The sequence below is a fragment of the Cheilinus undulatus genome, linkage group 17 (assembly GCF_018320785.1).
Source record: "Cheilinus undulatus linkage group 17, ASM1832078v1, whole genome shotgun sequence".
Taxonomy (NCBI): domain Eukaryota; kingdom Metazoa; phylum Chordata; class Actinopteri; order Labriformes; family Labridae; genus Cheilinus; species Cheilinus undulatus.
Window position 1 is genome coordinate 13,328,246 of NC_054881.1, and position 22,516 is coordinate 13,350,761.

At 39.1% G+C, this 22,516-nt stretch overlaps 1 protein-coding gene across 5 annotated transcripts in view; it reads right to left on the minus strand.

Moving 5' to 3' along the window:
• Positions 1-21,710, minus strand: part of znf618 (zinc finger protein 618) — a 72,082-nt gene extending 50,372 nt beyond the window's left edge. For 3 of the 5 annotated variants that reach the window (XM_041811487.1, XM_041811489.1, XM_041811488.1), the window contains exon 1: positions 21,362-21,697. The gene's annotated coding sequence lies outside the window, so the exon portion shown is untranslated. Of the gene's footprint in view, positions 1-21,361 lie in introns of all 5 variants that reach the window. The other 2 variants (XM_041811485.1, XM_041811486.1) reach the window with 2 other exon arrangements.
• Positions 21,711-22,516: the final 806 nt, after the last annotated feature.

Consider the following 22,516-nt stretch of genomic DNA (forward strand, 5'->3'; position numbering starts at 1 on the left):
ATTTTACTGTTTTACCATGCTAATGGGTACAATTCAGAGTTTTATAATTATTAAAACACATTTATCTCCCTTTTCTTGGAATAAAAAAAACTGCTTCTCTCGTGATAACTGAGAAATTCTTCAAAATCTCTGAACAATTAACAAAAATGTGCACGGTATCTTGGGGACATTGATTCAAATTTGTTTTTTTTTTCCTTTTTATTTTTCTGTTGTATGTTTTCTTCCATCTAAGGTCTAGACCAGTGCTTCCCAAAGTGTGGGTCAGGGTCCACAGAGGCACAGTACAAAAACTACAAATCATAGAACTAATAGAATCAATAATTAAATCAGGTTTTACATTATCATTTAATTCTTGATTACATGGTATTAGTTTAAGTCTCAGAAGTAACAAAAAAAAACATACAGTAGATTTAACTCATATCACCTTTTAGTCATTTATTTTGGCTTATTTCTACAATTGGTGTCATGGGTTAACTGTTAATGAGTTGCCTAGTGACACTCTGTTGAACATTTTCCTGTGGAACTTGCTTCCTATTTTTAGTATCTATCAGTCTTTGACCATTAATGCTTTTAGGGAAGAGTATGCTGGGCCACAAAGTTCATTTACAGAGATTATGATTTGTTGTTGAAGATTGTGGTGGGTTCTGCTTGTATATTTCTTCCATTAATGCACCAGGTTCCACATCTCATGTAAAAAAAACAGATGCTGTCATTTCAGTGTTTTTATCAGCTTCTTGCTGCCAGTATCATCCTGTGCTCCTGCACTCTGAGATGATGGTTGTGATACACTACATAAGGGGGGTCCAAACTATGGCCTGGGGGCCAAATGCAACATGTGCCCTTTTTTGATCAGCTCACTGCAAGGTCACAAGGTGGTGCTACCATGCTAACACTGTAAACCAACATTCTAAAATAAAGAATTTGTATTTTTTTGCGACTAAATTTGAGACAACATTGTAAATTGTAAAGATAATAAATTCCTCGTGAAGTACTGCAGCAAAGAGCAGTACCAATAACATTTAAGGGACGGAGCCACTGGTAGCCAGAGCTGGGGGCCCTGAAATCTGATTGGCTATTTGCTTTGCCAGCTCTTAACTAGCCGTTTAGGTATATAATCACTAAGCATATCGCCACCTACATTAGATTGATTTCACTAACTTCAAAGGTCACATATTATGCCATATTACGCAAAATACACTTTTTCAGGCTTTTCTAGCAAAAACATGTGCCTTTGGCCAGCCCACAATCCACCCAAGAATTAGAACCTTAACCATTTATGACATAAACATTATCTAAACATATACAGTGCATAACAAATGTATTGAAGTATGCTTGGGGTCATTGTCTTGTTGATATATGAACCCACGACCAATCAGATTCAGTCCAGAAGGGATTCCATGATGCACTAAGATGTTGTGGTAGACGTTCCTGTTCATGATACCGTCGATTTTCACTAATTTGCCCACGCCATATCCACAAATGGAACCCCGTACCATAATGGAATCTCCACTGTGTTTCACTGTGGGTGCAATGCATCTGGCATCAAAACGTTCTCCAGCTTTTCCGCGGACATAAACACGACCATGCTGACCCAAGAGTTCAAACTTGGACTTGTCAGACCAGAGTATCTTCTTCCAGTCATCAACAGTCCAGTGTTTGTGCTCCCTGGCAAATCTGAGGCGTTCCTGGATGTTTGCAGGCCTCAATAATGGCTTCTTTGCAGCTATTCTTCCCTTTAAGCCTTGTTCTGTCAGTCCGACTTTCTCAGACCCTGATCTAGAAGCATTCATCTCTGCCTGAAGATCAGCAGTGGTCTTCCTTCTGTCTCTAGTACTTAAACCTCGAGGTGTCTGACATCTGCTTCAGTTAACTTTGGTTTCCTGCCTCTTCCTTGGCGCATTTTGTACGTACCAGTCTCGGCAATTGACTCCAAAGCATACCTGACCACACTGTGAGAACACATTATGTCTTTCCCTATTTGTCTCAGGGACCATCCAGCATCATGAAGTGCTTTAATGCAGACTCTTTCATTGTCAGTGAGCTCTCCACGTTCCACCATTTTGAACAGGAATGAGGAATTTCGAACTGAATTCAACTTTTTATACCCAAATTTGAGCCGGCTCACTGGGCTTCTCTGAGAAGTCAGAAATGAATCAAGAATAACAGTCAACCACTAAAACTAATTTTTCTGTTGAGGAATGCAAGAAAATAACTTTAATTTGACATATTAATCAAGAAATAAAAATGTGCTTCACTATTTTTTCAGTTCTTTTGGAAATCAGTACATTTGAAAATTCATGGATAACAATAATAATTATATTTTAGCATTAAAAATATCATTTTGGTTAAAGAGCTTCTACATATTGGTGTATTAACCACTGCAGAAACATAAAAAATGATTTTGGTAATCACCAATGCTGTTAATTTAGGGCAGCTGTGGCATACACCTTACTTTGGGTGGTGGTCTAATAAATTTGTTAAGCACTGTACATTTGTCTTTGAAGTTTGTATCAAACCTTAGATTTGTCCGTCTAATTTAGAAAATATTTGGTCAGGAATTAAAAATCTTCATTGGGTGTGGTTTTCCTAAAAGCCATATGTAAGCTTCTACCACACTAATTGTATTTTATGCTTTGTATTTACTCCTGTGTGTGAAATGAATACATACATGAATAAATAATAGCATTGAAAATTTATATTTGATATCTTACATGTATTATGAATATCAGGACGAAAAAGTGCAGAGCCAAGCTTGTCAGTGATAAAAGCCTTATTGGCTCTCTTTTCAGGGAGGATGTTAAACATGTAAATTCTTCCTTGTTAGCAGATTAGACAGGCTGGTGAGGAGATGCCAATGCTTATAAAACTTGGTCCAGTTAAATTTGTGAGTCACAACTGGTATGACTATAAGAGGATAGGAATTGGACATTTAAAAAAGGTACAAGAGAGTGGCAAAAGAGCTGCTATGCCCTACACACAGTACACTGCTATAAAAAACTGAAAGCTAACATGTGAGATTAATACAGATTAGGCAGTCCAAAAGTTGCCTTAAAGTATTTTAGGCCAGAATAAGACACTTATTTTTTTAATCACACCTAAATATAGTGAGGTTATCTTATACTTGAACTCTAGAGTTTTAAATGCAAATGTACACTTACAGCAATAAGTAAAGTGTTCCTCAATGTAAAAACGCTAAGAGTATGAATATCCCACCATCTGCAGTACATAATATCAAAAGATTCAGAGAATCTGAAGGAATATCTGTTTATAATGGACTAGGCCGATGGCCAACATAGGATGCTCATGATCTTCGGACCCTCAGGCAGCACTGCATTAAAAGGTATGATTCTACACTGGAAATCATAATTGCTGTGTCATGCAAAGAAGAATCCAAATGTGAACACAATCCAGAAATGCCACTATCTTCTCTGGGCCAAAGCTCATTTGAAATACACTGAGGCAAAATGGAAAACTGTTCTGTGGTCAGATGAAACAAAATGTGAAATTCCTTTAGGAAACCACAGACGCCGTGTCATGTGGACTAGAGAGAAGAGGGACCATCCAGCTTGATATCAGCACACAGTTCAAAAGCCTGCATCTCTGATGGTATGGGGTTGCATTAGTGCCTATGGCATGAGCAGCTGGGAAAGCACTATCAATGCTGAAACGAATACAGAGGTTTTAGAGAAGGAGAAAATTCTGGGTGATGAAGTGGCCTGCCTGCAGTCCAGAACCTTCACCAATAGAAAACATTTGATACATCACAAAACAAAAAAATCCACCCAAGAAGACTCAGGACTGTTTAGCGGCTGGAATCCTAAATCAGACAAGAATGGGACAGCATTCCTCCCCCAAAACTCCGGCAACTGGTCCCCCAACTTCCCAGAAGTTTACAGACTATTGATAAAAGAATAGAGGATGCTACAAAATGGTAAACATGACCCTGGCATTACTATTTTGAGATGTGTGTGTGTTACTGCCATCAAATTATTATTTTTTCATTTTCATAAAATAGGAAAAATGTCTCAGTTTCAACATCTAATATGTTATGTTCTGTTATGTAAATCATGCAAATTTGTTTACATTTCACACAGTGCCCCAACTTTTTTAGAATTGGGGTTGTTATTCAAAGACATGGAAAATTTGATTTTATACACTAGAAAATAAAAACAACCAATTGTGTTTAATTCACTGTGTTTGTATAGTGTTAAAAATAAAATTTCTGAAGATTCTCTCTTCAAAGTTTTTTTCTAAAAAATTAGTCCTTCATTAGCAAAACAGGAGTCAAAGAGAGAAAAATGGTCAAACATTAACACATGCAGGTTCTCAGCTCCTAGAATTTGCTGCTCCACCTTGTCTTATTATTAATTACTGAACATAGTTTATCACTGGGGTCTTGATGACAGAGCAGCAGGTTTACAGCTCCACTTTCCCTCCTTTGTACCAGAACAGTGAGGGCAAAATCATCCTTTTACGCTACAGAGAAAACACAAAGAATTGTTGTGACACATCTGACAACACAGTTGTTAAAAATACAGTTGTCAAATGGAACTTAAAAATAAATTTCTGCATTACTACTCAAGGAGAGTTATGAAAAACACATTCATTCCTTTCCTAAAGCCTGGGATTGAAATGTCTTTATGGCTGCAAAAATATTTGGGCTCAGCAAAGTAAGTGGCCCATTTACTGTCTACGCAGCAGTGCCAAATTTTACATCCCAGTGACATCATAAACTAAATGGTCAGCTTTCCATTTTCTAGCTCAACTGTGTGTAGCTCACAAGTGAATTCTTGTAATGGTTGGCATTTTTTTTAAAGTGCTTTGCTGTTAGGGGGCAACTTTTTCATGTTTATGATCTACTGCTAAAGCAAGAAAAAAAGCTCATAAATGTTGCAGACTGAAGTCCAGGAGTACATGTTCCCATCTCTCTTTCAATAAATATCCTTTGTGCATTTTAAGACAGAACACATAAAAAAACAGAGGAGGCTTTGCTGGTGTTTTTCTGGATTTTTTTTCTTTAAAATGCTCTCAGTAAGTTTTACTGCAATGGGCCTTTACTGGTAAACTAATGGTGATGCAATACACTGGATAAACTCAAATCTAAACATGTATTTCTATCATTTCTCCTCAAAATATTTAATTAAACAACCCAATGGGGAAAAGCAAAATTTACTTCTTGAGTCACTTGAGATAAAATATCTACACATAAATCAGTTGGTACATTTCATTTCAAGACATTTAACTAGGACAGTTTATTTTACTCCTTTGGCAGATGCTTTTACTTATTACTATTAAATCAGCACTTATTTTTTGTTTTTAATAAATTTAAATAAGATGTTAATCCAGGCTTGTTGGGTAAATGCAGCTTTAAGTAAGTGCTACACTAATATATTCCCATACATTCACAATGCAAAGCATCTTTTTGAAACTATAAATTGAATAAGCCTTGCCACAGATATGCAGCACTATTTAAAAAAAAAAAAACAAAGATGAAAAACACATTTAAGACGGAAATGACAATGATACATTTCGAAAAAATTGGCTTATGTAGAAAGTGCTGATGTCTGAGATTATGGGAGTGAATCTGCCTTAAAGATGTTATGATCCTGAATGACCATTAGGGGTCAGGGAGTGGGGGACAGCCATGAGGAATGAATGAGAACAGGGGAAAATGGGCCTGTACACTGCCATTATCACCAGAAAATGTCTACATACATTAAGCATTTTCCTTACACTTTGTCAAACACTGAGTTTTTTCACAGTTTAACTGATTAACCTGCTGTGGAGGCGATCAGTATCGCAAAACTTATTCCTGCCGACTTCTGAGCGAGACGAGAGGAAACAAGAACCTAGAGGAAGCTCGTACTGAGCCAAGAGGCTAGCTGAGCCCCTTAAAATAAAAAAAAAAAAAAAAAAAATCTAATTTTATCACAAACATGCTCTAAATCAGGGCCGTCCAATTTGGGGCCCGAGCTATTATCTTTGGCCCGCTGCCCATATTCGATCTTTTTTATTATTATTATTATTATTTTCCCCACTGTCAGCAGTCTAAATATTTCTTTCAATATTTATTTATTGTCGCACTTCCTCTCCTGACCACAAATTAACATTGTGTTACATCGGGGGTAGGGTGGCGCTGTTGAGCTCCCGTCAGCTAAGATCTGGAAGCCCATGACCAGAGAGTGAGTCAGTGAGAAGCAGTGTTGGGCATGTTACTTTTAAAAAGTAATTAGTTATAGTTACTAGTTCCTTCTCCGAAAAAGTAACTGAGTTAGTAACTGAATTACCCTACTATAAAAGTAACTAGTTACCAGGGAAAGTAACTATTGGGTTACTTTTAAGTTTCAATATGTCTAAGAATTTGGATTTTTTTTCTAAGCAGGTTTCACAAGCCAGTTGCATAGAGTAGACTTGCACAGAAAGTTACTTACACAGAACTTTTAATATTTATTGCACCTCAACAGACCACAACTGGTAGACATACTGTACTTCAAGTATTTTCTTCATCACAAAAATACACAGTTTAACAATATAACAAGTGCTTTCAACTCTCACACATAGCCTACCTGCCTATCATTCCATTCAGTTCAGTCTGTGTCACAAGTTTTTTTTTAAGCTGGAGCAGAAAAATCCAGCTTAACTGCTTTATTTTAACGCCGTTATTCCCATCACCGGTGAGAAAAGGCTGGGGTCATGGCAGAGATGGGGCGTGCGAGGCAGTGGCACACTGAAAAGAGAAAGTTTAAAAATAGTTGGGAACATCAGTACTTTTTAACTGAAATTAATTTCAAGGCAGTATGCCCAATTAGTATTTGTGCCATATGGATGTTAAGTAATTTCATGCTGTGAAACACCATTAAGAATAGTGTTATTCATTTTCAAAATTACTTTGTATGAGTTATTGTTTTGCACAATTATGCTCTAGGAACATTTAATTTCATGCACTGCAACATGAATGTTTAGTTTTGTCCCGCGACCCTCCATCCCGATTCATTTTTGGCCCTTCACTGAAAAGAATTTGGGCACCCCTGTTCTAAATTGAAATGGTGATGTACTATTAGCCAAATAAACCTTAAGGGTTAAGCAACCAACTGATGATGTGCCATTCACGAACAAACCTGGTCTATGAAGCAGCTCTTTTGTAGCTAGCTCCCGTTTGAGTGCCAGTTTCCTTTCCTCCATCTTTTATCATTATCTAATCCACAGTTAAAAAGCCAAACTATTACTAAATGCAGAGCCATCTGAGAGCCAAAAAAACCAGCTCTACTGAGCTGAGCCACATGATCTGGATTTCTTAAGAAAGACTGATTTCCTGCCACAACAAGCAAGACTGGCGGCTCTTTAGCTGAAGAAATACGGGCAAGATCAGAGTTTCATGAGCTAAATCATGACAAACTGTATGAACCAAACCAGACCACGTAGTGAAATCTGATCATACACAAGCGGGTGTGACACCGCTTATCCAAGGGGCTTTTTTAGGGCCAGAGGACCGACATGGTCGGTGAAGACCCTATTAAAAATGAAGGATGTTTTTTCACCTCTTTGGGGCCTGTTTTGGGGACCTTAAAATATGAAAAAGTCATTAAATTTTCCCCAAAACTGTCCCCCTACAGAAATAGCCATCTGGTGATGGAATTTTGCAAGTCCATCACACAGACTGGGTAAGACCTACAGGCATGAAAATTGGTACACATATGTAACAGGTCTAGATGAAAAAGTCTCTTGGAACCACTGCTCTAAAATGTACAGAAAACAAACTACAAATGGCAAAAGGTAAAAGATCTGTGTTCTTGCCGATGGACACATTATGCATTTTAACAAACTAGTCCAAGGGGCTCACTTTTACTCTACTTTTTGTCCATTTTTTGCTGTGAAATTGTAACAATAATGCCTTATAACATTTTAGTGTTTATCTCAAACAACTCCAAACCCTTCTGTCAGGAAGGAACCCTACTGTTCCTTTTAAGCTTGGATTGAAAAAACAGCCTTAACATTTTATCACATCAGACATTTTTCATTGAAGGAGGTCTCACTGGAGATGGCAAGCATTTCAATATTTTGCCAACTTGAATGGTAGTAAATGTAACTCTTATACTGAACATCTGATTGCCTTCAAATTTCACATTTATGCTCAAGGTCATATTCTTTATTCCTATCTCTGACTTTAACCAATCAAGTTCAGATTTTGATAGAAAGGCCTTGATATGTTTTTTATTTATATATCCATTTATTTTTAATTTTCTAATACAAAATAAATGCATGATTCCTCCTCCTCAGAACAAAATCTACAACTGTTATCATCAGTTATTTTCCACAGTTTCGTCTTCCTTGTTAGGAGTATTTTGTAAAATAGCTTTGACTCGTGGCCCAATTGTTGAAAAACGCACGCTAAAGTGCCATCTTGGGAGCCAAAACACACTCTAAAGTGCCCTCTTGGGTGGCAAAATGTGTGCTAAAGTGCCCTCAAGAACCAAAACACGTGCTAAAGTGCCCTCTTTGGAGCCAAAGCACACACTAAAGTGCCCTCTTGGGAGCCAAAACGCGTGCTTAAGTGCCCTCATGGTTGGCAAAACACACTTAACTGCACTCTTGGGTGGAAAAAACACACTAAACTGCCCCCTTGGCTGGTTTAAACATGATAAACTGCCCACTTGGGTGGCAAAAAGGCATGTTTAAGTACCCTCCGCATTGGCAAAGCAAACTAAATTGCCCTCTTTGGTGAAAAAAAAAAACACTTAATTGCCCTCTTGGCTGGTTAAAACATGATAAACTGCCCTCTTGGGTGGTTAAAAATGCATGCTTAAGTGCCCTCCCGGTTGGCAAACCACAACTGCTCTCTTGGGTGGAAAAACACACTAAACTCCAGAGGCCATTAGGACCAAGAAATACTATGAAGCATTACTGTTGAAATGACTTTTATGTTGGGCCCTTTTTTGATCTACATTGAGCCAGAACTATATCTCACAGAACCAGTTTGGATTATCTGGTACTAATATGGTGTTAAAATGCCCTAGAATACGGGAAATAGCATCTACTTAATTGAAAATGTTTTTATTGAAATATGTAGGCTGTACAAGAAGAACAGGTGACAGAGAAGAGGGTTTGGAGTCAGTGGCTGAGGCTGTCAGAAGATGAAGTCCAGGCCTCTGAATCTCTTTTAAACAGACTCAGAAACCTCTCCTTCAAAGATTATTTCTTTTTCTTCTTCTGCGCCTCCTCCAGCTCAGAATGTCCGACGTTTCTGTTGCTTGGACTTCTTTCACCTCCAGAGTCTGCTGGATGACATTTATGGACTCCAGGAGAGAGGCTTTCTCCTGCTGCCAGTCCAGCGCCTGTTGCTCCATCATCCTCTGGGTCTGCCGCAGAGAGTCCCTCAGGTCAGTGCTTTCTCTGAGGAGCCCTGATCTCTCCTCCTCCCACAGTCTCTTCTTGTCGGCCAGGTCCTTTTTGGCCTGTGCCAGTTCCCCTCAGCCTCCCACCTTTGTCTCTCTCTTGCCTGGGCTTCCCTGGCCTCGCTCAGAGCTGTCTCCATCCTAGAGTCCTCTGGATGAGACGGGGTCTCTCCTCCTCCAACTGGCGTGTGAGGATCTCTATGGTGCCCTGAGCCTGGTCCAATGCTGCTTTTGCTTTGGCCCTTTCGTCCATTTGAGACATGAGGAACTGAAAATGTTCTTTCTCCCGTGAGCTCTTGTTGTTGATCAGCTCATTTTGGGCATCCCTCAGTTCCCCTTCTAACCTTGTGGTGGCCTCTTTGTGCTCATTGATGAGGCGGGATTTTTCCTCCTTCCACAGCCGTCTCTGTCTCCTCTGGTCCATGTTTGCCTGCTCCATAGAGGCCTTAATCATGGAGGTCTACTCCTCTGATTGGTGGCTCTTCTTCACCAGGTCTTCTTGGGCCTGGCTGAGGGCCGCCTTCAGGGTTGTGATTTCCCTGGAGACCTCGCCCTCCCTCAGGTGTTGTGGATTTAGAGCAGTGACGTTGATTTTGGCCAGGAGACGCTTCTTTTCCTCCTCCCACTCACAGCTCTTTTGAACCAGGTCTTCCTGGACCTGGCTGAGGGCCACCTTCAGGGTGCTGATCTCCTCAGAGACCTCACCCCCCCTCAGGTGTGTTTGATTTGGACCAGCGGAGTCGATTCTAGCCAGGAGAAGTTCCTTTTCTTCTTCCCATTCACGGCTCTTTTTAATCAGCTCTTTTTTGGTCAGGCTGAGTTCGGCAGCAATCATGCCCATATGATGTGACCAAATCCATCCCTGATCAGGAAGTTCCATGTGAACCCTCGACAGTTCTGCCTTCAGTTCCAAGTTCTCCTCTTTTGGCTGGGCAAGGCAGTCCTCCGTCCCCACTTCCATGACTTCTGCTCCGGTTGTGGCCTGTTTGTCTGAGACCTCAGCAGGGAGCAGATCCCTATCAAAGACTTTGGCTGCTTGATCTTCTGGGACTTGATCTTGGGCCTGAATGGTTTCCTCAAGTGGGATCTCAGGCTGGTCCTTTGTCATCTCAGTAACCTGATCTAACTGAACGTCTGCAGCCACAGACTGGATCTCTGACGGGCTCTCTTCAGCCCGGGGTCTCTCTCTTCAGGCACTGCTTCAGTTTCGTCTTTGGTCATGTTCTCTAACTGGTAGTACTGGTACACTGACTGACACTGTTTCAGGTCCAGTATTACATTACGCTTGGTTGAATATGTGAATCCCATATCTTGGGGGTCTTCACATCCGTCTTCATCCTCCAAACCTGCAGGGAACACTGTGGTGGGTTGGCTCGGCTCCTCCTCCCCATAGTTGTTGGTCGTCTTCTTCTTCGCCGGCTCTGGTTTGTCCACTTTTAAACAAAATGACTCGCCTTCATCGTTAGTGAGGATAATGGTTCAAAACTTGGCGGGGCCGTTCCCAGTGTGGTGTGGCGTAATTATTGCCCGCTCACGCCTTTGTTGGCATTCTGGGGTTGTTCCCAGTGTGGCGTGGCGTAATAATAATTTTGTCTTCTCACGCCTTTTTTGGCGTTCTGGGGTTGTTCCCAGTGTGGCGTGCCGTAATAATCATTTTGTCTTCTAACGCCTTTTTTGGCATTTTTTATCACAGTCCACTTATTCATATCTACGGTTTCCTGCGAAATTCTCTGCATGACTGTAGATTCTTGATTTGTTGAATCTTTGAATGTCTTGCTCTGAAATCTGGACATTAACGCCGTCAGACAGTTTAGTATCGCTAACAGGACTAATAATGTTGACTGCCGTCTGAGGGGCTTTGTGTACACAGTCTTAAACCATTGCAGACTAAAATGTAATGTAGTTTTAAAACTACATTACATGTTGGTCTAGTTTTGGTCATCTTGACGAAAACTAAACTTACTTTTTGTCATCAAATATCTATTTTTGTTAGTCTTAGTCTAGTTTCTGTCATGGATAAAAGGTTGTCGACAAACATTTTTACCTCTGCCAAGAAGGTTATGTGATCGGGTGGGTTTGTTCGTTTGTTTGTTAGCAACTCAAAAAGTCATGGACGGAGTTTGATGAAATTTTCAGGAAATGTCAGAAAGGGCATAAGAAAAAACTGATTAGATTTTGGGAGTGATCCGCATCACCGTCTGGATCCAGGAATTTTTTTGAAAGGATTCTGTACTATAGGGAGATATGGCTAATGGTGGCGGTATGCACTGTTACCACTTTACACCAGGAGATGGCGGACATGAGTAATTTCAATCCCAGCAGCATTTTTGGGTGTGTTTCTACTGAAAGTTTTGAAATTTATAGAGTTGAAAAGACGCACGCCCAGTCGAGGAAACGAGTCGGAGCGTAACAGAGAGAAAGACAGCGAATTGTAGTGAGAATACTTACAATGCTGGGAGGAACAGAGGAATATTCACCCTCTGCCATGACTTTCAGTCATATGGTGAGACCATGGGTGAGACTGTCAGTGCATCTGTCTGAATCCTACACAGTTCTTGTGGATGCTGATCCTAACTACAAACTAACTTGAGTAGTCTGTCTAGTTAGTCTGTTTTAAGGCTATATAATGTGCCATTTGTATAACACATAAACAAGTCTAAAGTGCCCTCTTCAGTGGCGAGAACGCGCTGTATGTGCCCTTTTTTCTTTTCGCCCTTGCCTTTGAAAAACTCTGTGCACGCCACTGCTATGCAATGGATTCAAGAAACAGTCTATCTGGTGTTAGATTAAGCTCTTAAAGAGAGGGGGAATCTAAACTTTGAGACACAGCCTTGTTTATCCGACTTCTAAAGTCTAAACTGAGGTGATTGACCCAAGCATGTGTGGACGGACCATTTTGATAAAGCCATATAAATGAAACAGCTGAATTTTGAAGTATTAATCTTGCTGAAAATACTGTCAAATTTTTACATTCACTCAAAGAATACAGTAAAGCCAGACTGCTGTGTCTCAGTCTTTTTAAATCATAGCCTAAAGGAAGCCATTTCTAAGCCCACATCATCAGCATTTGGCACTGTTCTGGCAGAATTTACACTGGCATAAAAAATTTCCTACCATGACAAGTCTAATCCTCCATGCACACAAAAAGCAATGTGTCATCATTGTTCTTTTATGAATGATAGGGTAAAGGCCTTCTGTCAGCTTCCATGGCTGCCAAAACAAATGAAGGCAGCATGAAGAAAGTGACTCTTAACTTTGATGCATTTATCATTGGTTCATGAATTATTAACAGGAGAATATGCGATGATCATGTCATTCACTGCTGAACTGAAACCATTTAGATGAAGAGTTCTTCAGAGAATTAGAGAAGAGGTACTATTTTGAGGCTGGAACCATTAAGCAAGTTAGCAAGCAGCATTTGGTTCCTATTTTTAAACATTTTAAACACAAAGCTCCACAATAGGAACAATTACACAGCCTCTAAGCCTCACAATACCCCTGACAGAAACATGTTTCTCTTATTTCTCCTGATTATTACATACTAATTCTACATTACTGGATATATTTACTCAAAAAAAGTTAAATTTCAAGTATAAATTTGTACTTTTCATCCTCTGACTTGAACAGATATAATGTACTTCTGCTCCACTTTATTCAAAGATACTTATAAGTTACTTTAGGGTTTAAATTAGATTCAAACAGCAACATGATATGCCTAAAACACAATGTTTCAGGCTAAAACAGTGTAACAAAATCCTTCCTGTCAAAAAGTGTCTGGTTAGGGGGGCTGGGCTGTCTTTAGGGGACATTTCTCCTCTAAACTTCCCACATGGTTTCATTTAAATAACCGTTTGAAGCCCAAAGAGGTAAAATTACACATTATTTCATCCTAAAAGCTAAGATTAGAGAAAAGTTCCTAAAAATTGAGAACAGATTTTGTTTAGCAGAACTTTTTTTTTGGTCTTTCCTCTTCAATTTATCATCTTAAAAACCCTCAGATTTATCTGGTGACCCTTTAGAGCGGCTTCACCCTTAATGTTCCTGTTAAAGACTTGTTTTTTGGAGAGGTTATGAAACATTCAAATTAATACTGGTACCTCTATTTGACCTACAAAGGCAAATGAAACAGCAACAACACTGATAACTTCCTACAGTCATTTTTAATGCTTGTAATGCCAACTGTAGGGTCAGCGTCAGATCAAGAGAGGTACAGCGAGCTGCATAAACAGCTTCTGTTTAGTAAAGAGTCACAGTGAGTGATGCAAAAGACAGCAAATGTGTGACTCATATGAACAGGTCGAGATTACCAAAGACATTACAGGTACTGCTTTGTCAAAAATTAGCAAAAACTCCAAGTTCTGTACTGGACTTTCCATCTGACTTGAGAGAGGCTAAACTAACCATCAGCTACCACCATAACATGCTGCTTCAACAATGTTGAAGCAGTATTTACAAGATAACATCTGTATCATCAGTTTCAGGGGACATTTTAATGCACAACTTGTACTTCTGAATTTTATGACTTGCTGAAAATGCCTCTGCAGGTTTACTTAAGGACAGCTCTTAACCACACTGAAACCGGGACCTCTATATCTTCAAAAATCCGCCTTTCATTCTCAGAAAAAGAATAGGAAATGATCTGTTTGTACTACTCAGGGTGGAAATAACAGGGTAACTCACAGTATGACTCACTGTAATACCTAGCCTACAATAAAATAATAAAATCATATAAGGAGGGGTCCTGCAGCTGTTCATATATTGAGTATGGGTAATTTCTGACACATTCAAGATGCAGATCACATGTCACAATGCTTCTCAATGGCCATTTTACAGAGAGCCCCCTGTAAACAAATTTTAACAATTTTATTAATCACTTTAAATAGTTCAAGCCAATTTACTAATATGTGGTTAAATAAACATGGTTGAGTGTTTTTATATACAACCCCAATTCCAAAAAAGTTAGGACACTGTATAAAATGTGAATACAAACCCAATGCAATGCCTCCTCTGTTAACAACAGATAGTAAAGGTCTGGGTAGTTCAGAGACCAGTTGCTAGATTTTTGGGAGAGGAGTGTTGCTCCATTCTTGTCTGATATAGGATCTAGCTGCTCAACAGTCCTGTGTCTTCTTTGCAGGATTTTTCATCTCATGATGCTCCAAATGTTTTCTTTTGGTGAAGGTTCTGGACTGCAGGCAGGCCGGTTCAGCACCTGGACTATTTTATTGTGAAGCCATGTTGCTGCAATGGAAGCAGCATCTGCTGTAGAACTGTCTTGCTAAAATATGCAAGGCTATCCTTGAAGGAGACATTGCCCAGATAGGAGCATATGTAGCTATAAAACCTCTTTGTACTTTTTAGCGTTTATAGTGCCTTTTCAGACATGTAAGCTGCCCACGCCATAGGCACTAATGCAACATATTAAATTTATTTTGCACATTTTAAAATACAACAAAACACAACAACAATAACCAAAATGGATGGACATTACTAATAAGCAATTAAAAAATATTTCTTCAGAGATGCAGCCTTTTGAACCATGTGCTGATGACAAGCTGGGTGGTCTCTTCCCTCTTAGTCCACAGGGCACAACGTCTCTAGTTCTCAAAAAGAATTTCAAATTTTGACTCATCCGACCACAGAACAGTTTTCCCTTTTTCCTCTGTCCATTCTAAATAAGATTTGGCCAAAAGAAGAAGGTTGCAATTCTGGATCATGTTCACATATGGCTTTGTCTTTGTGTGTTAGCTTAAACTTGAATTAGTAGATGGCATGACAAACTGTGTTGACAGACAATGACTTCTTAGAGTGTTCTTGATAGGGTTGGGTATCGGATGGATCTTTTTAGATACTGGTGCAAAATCTATATTTTTTAAAAAGGTGCCATGCCTAAACTGTGCCTAATTCAATACTTTTAAGAGGAAAAGTTTTTTAAAGTTGGCAGCTGAATTAAGACCGTGTAGGTGTTGTAAATGATTCCGAAATAATACGCCAATAGAACAAATGGGAACAGGTCTAACGTTACATATTTCGTGCCTTTCCTTTAGAGTGATAGGGATCACGCTGAGGTGGCGACGTATGGAAACAAAGCAACAAAATCCGTCTTCTAATTCAATACAGTAAGTATCAGATAGGATGATACCAGCACCATGGTGGTACCAGATTCTGAGATTTCTCCCTATTTTCTGAGCCTGTGCAGTGATTTCCAGTACAGAATCATGCCTGTTTTTAATACAGTGCCACCTGAGGGCCCGAAGATCACAATAAGGCCCAACATTGGCCTTTGGCCTTGTCCCTTGTGCATAGAGTTGTTCTGATTCCAATATCAGTGTCAGAGATACGTCCAATACTGATTAAAATGCAGGTATTGGTATCGGTGAGTACACGAGTTTATGCACCAATCCGAAACCGTTTGGTTTAGCTTTATATTTTTGCTTTGTTTAGCCATGCTAACTGTTAGTGCTATAAACTGGAAATCAATTCTCCTTTGCTGCCTGATAACACTGCATGCACAAACTACTGTTTTAGAGCAGCAAAGAAGAACCAAAAGACCCACTATACGGCAGCAAAGAATGGTGATTGCGTGACAGGTTTCTCTCTGAATGTGATCGTTAAAATGCCTTCCAGACCGGCGCTGTCCTACATGACAAGAGGTGACACAGTTTATCAAAAGTTAAATACCTTCTGAACCATAAATCGTTACCTCTAACTTGTTTTTTCTCTTGAAGCTAGCCGTTGTGCTTTCCCATTTATGCTATTGATGCCTTTGAATCCCCTGCGCCAGCATTTTCAGCAAACTTGTGTGACTTCTCAGGACTTGAATGATTAAATCCTCACAAGTAAACCAGACATTGACCCCCCCTTTAATTCATTTTAATCCAATTACGATCATTAATTACCACTAGCTTGAATGCTAACTATCATATTGTTTACTCTTTGTGAGGGTCTGTCAGCCAATGGCTGGCTGTTCCATAATCACGTCATGCTGCCTGATTAGAGCAGAATGGAGAGAGAGAAAGTCTGTGATGGAGCCTGCTGCATTATTCTTATTTTAATATTTAGCAGTAAAACTCAATAATCAGCAGAAAAACAACTTTAGGGTCACAGAGATGCTGTATATTATGATTTTATTTGCTGAGCCATGTTTTGAGTCAAATATAGGTCTAAGATTTCTCTAGAATCTCTGAATCTTCTGATGATATTATGTACTGTAGATGGTGGGATATTCAAAGTCTTCGCGATTTTAAGTTGGAAAACATTTTTCTGAAATTGTTCCGTAATTTTTAGATGCAGTTTCTCCCAGATCCTTACTTCTCAGAGAACCTGCCACTCTAAAATGCTCCTTTTATACCCAATCATGTTACTGACTTGTTACCACTCAACCTAATTAGTTGCAAAATGCTCCTCCAGCCGTTTTTCATATGTAACACTTATTTTTTCAGCCTTTTGTTGCCACATACTTACTTTTTTGTGATGTGTTGGTGCCATCAGAATGAACTTCCACTTTCTTTATGAAAGTATACAATGTCTCAGTTTCAACATCTGACATGTTTATGTTCTACTGTGAATTAAATGTGGGTTTACGAGATTTGTAAATAATTTTGTTCTGTTGTAATTAAATTTTACACAATGCCTTAACTTTTTTGGGGGTTCAACATGGCATTACAGACAAACAAAGGAGTGACACAGTCATACAGCAAGGGGTCAATATTTGGCACTTGTGGTGTGAAAATTGCATCAAATGATTCAGGATGACAATATATTGCTGAATAAATATTTTGTGCCCTCCCCCACCTGCTAACATGTAGAAAAGTTAAGTATTAGAAGTTCTGTAGCGGACAAGAGTCAATTATTTGACTGGAGCCACAAACGGACAGTCTATAGTGAACAGAGCCAACTCATGTCAGAGTGGTTAAAGAAGATCAAACTCTGTAGGAAGATTGATCGGCTGAGATGGATCAAGCAGATATGTCACCTATTTTTATGCCTTTATTTCTCTTATTGAATTAACCGACTGAAATAATGCCACATTAAGTGACTTTTATCATCTCTAATCAAATGAAATAATGGCAGGAAAAAGATCAAAATTAGATCAATCCTTTCGTCATCGTGTAATATTTCCTGTGCAACATTTTTAATGCGTGCCCTGAATATATGAAATGCCTGTTGTGGCCTGTTTTCCTCTAATTAAAGTCAAAATGCAAAATTAGCCATCTGGCCTTCTGTTCTTTTAAAGCCTGAGCCTTCTGATATACTGTAACCTAAAGCCCTCATGCAGGAAGGAAATCTGAAACAGATGTACATTTGTTTGATGTTCCTTAAAAATAAAAACAACAAAGAAGAGAGAGAAACATATAACAGGACCAGGAGAATTAAATGGAATGTATTTCCATATTAAAGATGTGGCACTGTGATAAGAAATCAGATAATTTAAGTGCTCCTGTGGTTTATTTTTATTTACTTAGGACTTATTTGTGCGTGATTTAGCCCTGCTGTGTTTCACAATGTCACGGCATGCATACTAACATTGTATTAAACCTGTGTACTAAATATATAAGGGGTTACAGAATAAGGAGGTTAGGCGTACAAGGAAAACATCTCCAGGACGTACCTCTGCTCACAATTCAGCGCTTAGTGGAGGTACTTAAAATAATTGGCCTATATTTGGGCAGTACTGTATCTGCCTCTGCACAGTAATGAAGTAAATCAATCACTGTGTTTGCTTAAAGCAAAAGAACTAAATCCAGTTCTTCTAAGTTTGGGAGATTTTGTGACTTTGAATTGTTCCTTGCCTTGGAAAAAGTCACTGTGCTGCGCATGTTAAGTAGGCTGGACTAGAGATTCCAAATATAAAATACAAATTTGTTTAAGGCTCATGGAAATGTTTCCACTCTGGAGGGATTAAAAATAGGAATGAGCTAAAATGGGGGATGGAGGGGGTCACTTCAATCACTGCTTTCACTGCATGTTTGTATAACTCCGAGCAGAGTCACTGACTGAGAGCAGGGGTCCTGCAAAAACCTGTTTCACACTAAATGCTTTGCTTTGCCTCTTTCTTTAATCAAATGCACATTTTCTCGTCCCCTGTAATAAATGTCTTCCAAGATGGTGTACGACCAATGATTTCAAAAAGCAATAATGCAGAGAAATGGATAAATCCCCCCTCCTTTCACCCCACCTCACACGCACACACCCGGGATGCTCTGGAAAAAGAAACTGTGTCGTCTAGTAAAATTCCATCAGCATACACTCAAAACCCCCATAAAAACCTTTTCAATCTATATGTTAATGCCACGAATTAAAATTTAATAACAAGAGATATTGAAAAGCAGACTTGAATTATACAAAAATAAATCCTGAAAGATCAGACCCCTAAAATTAGAAATTCAGGGCGGCATCCGGTCTGCTGCTAAACCCTTGTAGGCTGGAAGATTAAATTTTTGATGAAAATCAAAATTGCACTGCACACTGACGCAGGCGCAGCAAACCTGGCACTATTGTGATTTATGGATTCATTAAACCCAGGGGAGTTTCACCCCCCTCCCCTTTTCACTCAGAGAAATGAGATTTGCTTTGCTGAAAATTTGTATTTTCAGAAAAGCTACTCATGCTCTGCTCTACCTTTCACAAAATGGTCAAGGAAAAAAAGAAGCTTCTGTGTACATAACCACTGCACGTAAACAGCCCTAATTTTCATTGCTGCAGCAATTGAACGTCCTCATGCATTATTCATGGAACCAATAAGGTTCATTTTTAAAAAGGAAGAGGCAGAAAAAATATGTGCAGAATGCACAGATTTTTTTTTCTTTAATGCAGCAGCCCCAACCTCTGAAAAGCCGTTCCCTGGAGACTAATTTAAGTGAAGCCATTTTCAGACGGTTTCAACACGCCACTAAAGAAAGTAGCAGAAGATAAGATGTGCGCTGTGTCTAAAAGGGATGTATGTTTTTTCAGACACATCTGAGACCAAATCATGAATCTGTAATTGTGCATTAACAAAAAAAAAAAAAAGGGAAGTGGCTTGACTTCAAAGCCAGAAACTGTTTGTGTAACATCACTTAGCCTTTAAAAATGGAAAACAAACCTCTGTGCTAAGTTAATGACAATCAGAAAAGCAGCAAAACAATGTTTTAATACTGAAACCCGAAGGCGGTGATATGATCCCTCAACATCTTGTGTTTATCAGAGCCTGAAGGGACAAGTTTCACCTCTCCATCCAAACTATTTGCTCCAAAAATCCTCCCTGAAACAAAGCTTTTGTTCATTAAAGCACAGGCACTCCAGCATTCCTGTAACCTTACTTAAAATGAGAAGAACACTCAACAAAGTCCCCATTAACTGATCAGGGTTTAAGGTGTTTTTCATTTCAACACTGCTGCATTATTCCTGAGAGATTTATAACTTATTACTCCTTCCTTCAGGTATTCTGCATATAAACATTCCCATCACTGGCCGAGTGATCCAGCCCTATAAAACCCATGACACTGGTTGCCTCTCTTCAGCCCTGTACTTTTGCTCTAACTCCTGCATTTTGATGAGACTTTCCCAGCAAAGGTCAGAATTTACACCCAGATTTTGCATACCAACCATACAATTTCCACCAGCTCTTTGAATTTAAACAGATTTGAAGGTCAGCATTAAAATTACCCTCAGTAAAAATAAATAAATAAATAAAAATATGGCCTCCCTCCACAGTTTCTCCCCCCCCCCACATTATAATAAAAGCAAGCAGAGCAAGATGGGAAACTGTTTGGCGTCTGCAGGATTAATATAAACAGTACAGGCACTGGTTGTGATTGTTTTTCCTGCCCTCAAATTATGCTGACATGGTCCTTTCTTCTTCCAGAGCTGTTCACTTCACTTTGGATAGTTATTTTTCCGCTTACACATTTTCCAATCTCTAGAAGTTACAAATCCAATTTGTTCCATGTTTACTAAGTGGCAAATTATATCTCAGATACAACCATCATATCACACAAATTCATGCATGAATAAAGAGGTAGAGACTAACAGGGAAATACAGATAATGTGTATGATAAGAGTGAAAGGATACAGCATATGGGCTTTAAAATATTCCCAAATGATTAACCGTTTTATAATTTATAAAAACATGATTGAGTATATTCATTATGGTTGAAACAGATAAGAAAAAAGGGTAGTGAAACGTCAGTTTGCATTAATTTTCTTTAAAAGACACATATACTTAATTCGTGTTATGATGCACGTGTGACGTGTAACCGTTCAAAATGCTTCAAAATATGTATCCTTCCGCATAAACTAGCATTAACTTTTACAAATTAAGTCTCAAAAAACAAGTCTCATTACAATTTTTTTTAATTTCCAAAAAAGACTACCCACAGGTGGCGCCAACGACACCCATATTTTAAATCCTCTATCTTCCTAAAAATAAATTTCGAAATGTATTTCGATACGACGCCACTTTCATGTTTTCTAACGGCTGCCGACGTCTCAAACCGCGCCGTCAAATACGACCAAAAGTACCGTTAATGTTGTGTGACTTTCACGGGGAAGAAAGTCCAAAGCTCTGCTCAAATTTGCTGGAAAATTCACAAAACATGGCTGCAGGAGGTTTTTGTGTTTCAGATTGTTCCTCCCCTCATCGTCCTTCATGTTGCCACTACCGCCTGGTCCCTTTGCCCTATCGGCATATACGGTGCCTAACCCAGGAGGTGTATACGTGAACAAACTAGGTGCACAGACAAGACGACAAGTCAGCAGTTACATGGAAACTTCATTAGGAAAATTCAGTCAAAAAACATCAACAGATTAGGTCTATTTCGGATGGCTTCAAAGCCTGCACCTGGTTTAGAGGCAGTCACTAGTGCTAAAACACTGCCAGGTCTCGCCTTTTCAGCGGAGGGGGTCTGAAACTTAAAAACCGGCAACTGAAATTTCTCAAATTTAAGATTTCTAAATCAGAAAAAAAGGAAAACAGCGGTGTGACATACCTCCAAAAACGATGCAGCTCATGCGAAACAGGCTCTCGCTCCAGAAAGCTTCCCTCCCCGACCAGAGGTGACTGCACAACTGCTTCCTCAAAAAAATCGTGAATTAGTTATGAGAATTTCCAAATGTTGAAAAAAATTTCCACCACAGCCGGGTTTTTATCCCTCCGCGACACGCTACGTTACATTTTAGAAAGAGTAATGGCGTAATGATTCATAAATTTACCGAGCTTTACTCTTGCCTGGGTAAGCTTTCCGTTTCTGCCGTGTATACGGGGTTTGTGTTGCGGTTCCTCCTGTGGAAATTTCGTCCGCCATATACAAGGGCAGATTCCGAAATTGCAGCGCCGGCCTGTATATTAGCCTGAAAAAAAAGAAAGAAAAAGGAAAAAAGTCTGGGAAGATAGAAAATAAATGGTTGGCCGACCATGAGCTTACACGGAGATGAAAGAAGCCGGAAAATACGCAGAGGAACAAACTCTCATGTGAGGTGATGATATTATAAATGCTACTGCATCGAATTAGATACATAAGGCAGCTATTTTGAATTTAGTCTTAGACTTAAGATTAAAATATCTTTTAGTTTACACTCTTGAAAGTTAAAGTGTGGGTGTAGTCGACAAAAACTAACATGTCAGTCCCGTTTTTACCATTAACAAGTCCTTAAATTTTAATAGTAATTCAAAACACTTTACTTGTCCCCATGGGCAGTGGCGGATTAGGCAATTTTGGGGCCCAAGACGTGGGGTCCTCCACATCTATTGTTGTCCCCCCTTTGAACCTCCTGAGACCTGAGCTTTTGTTTGGACTTCATTTTGAGTTTCCCCCACTTATTTGGATTAAGTTGAATCCAGTAAGAGTAAATCCCAGTAGCATTCACCAAAAAGCGTCTATGTAGGAGGGTGTGTGTATACATACAGTGCTTAACAAATTTATTAGACCACCCTAACCCTAACCAAAGTAAGGTTTATACCACAGCTGCCCTAAATTAACAGCATTGGTAATTACCAAAATCATTTTCTATGATTCTGCAGTGGTTAATACACCAATATGTAGAAGCTTTTTAATTGAAATGATATTTTTAATGCTAAAATATAATTATTATTGCTATCCATGAATTTTAAAATTTACCGATCTACAAAAAACAATGAAAAAAAC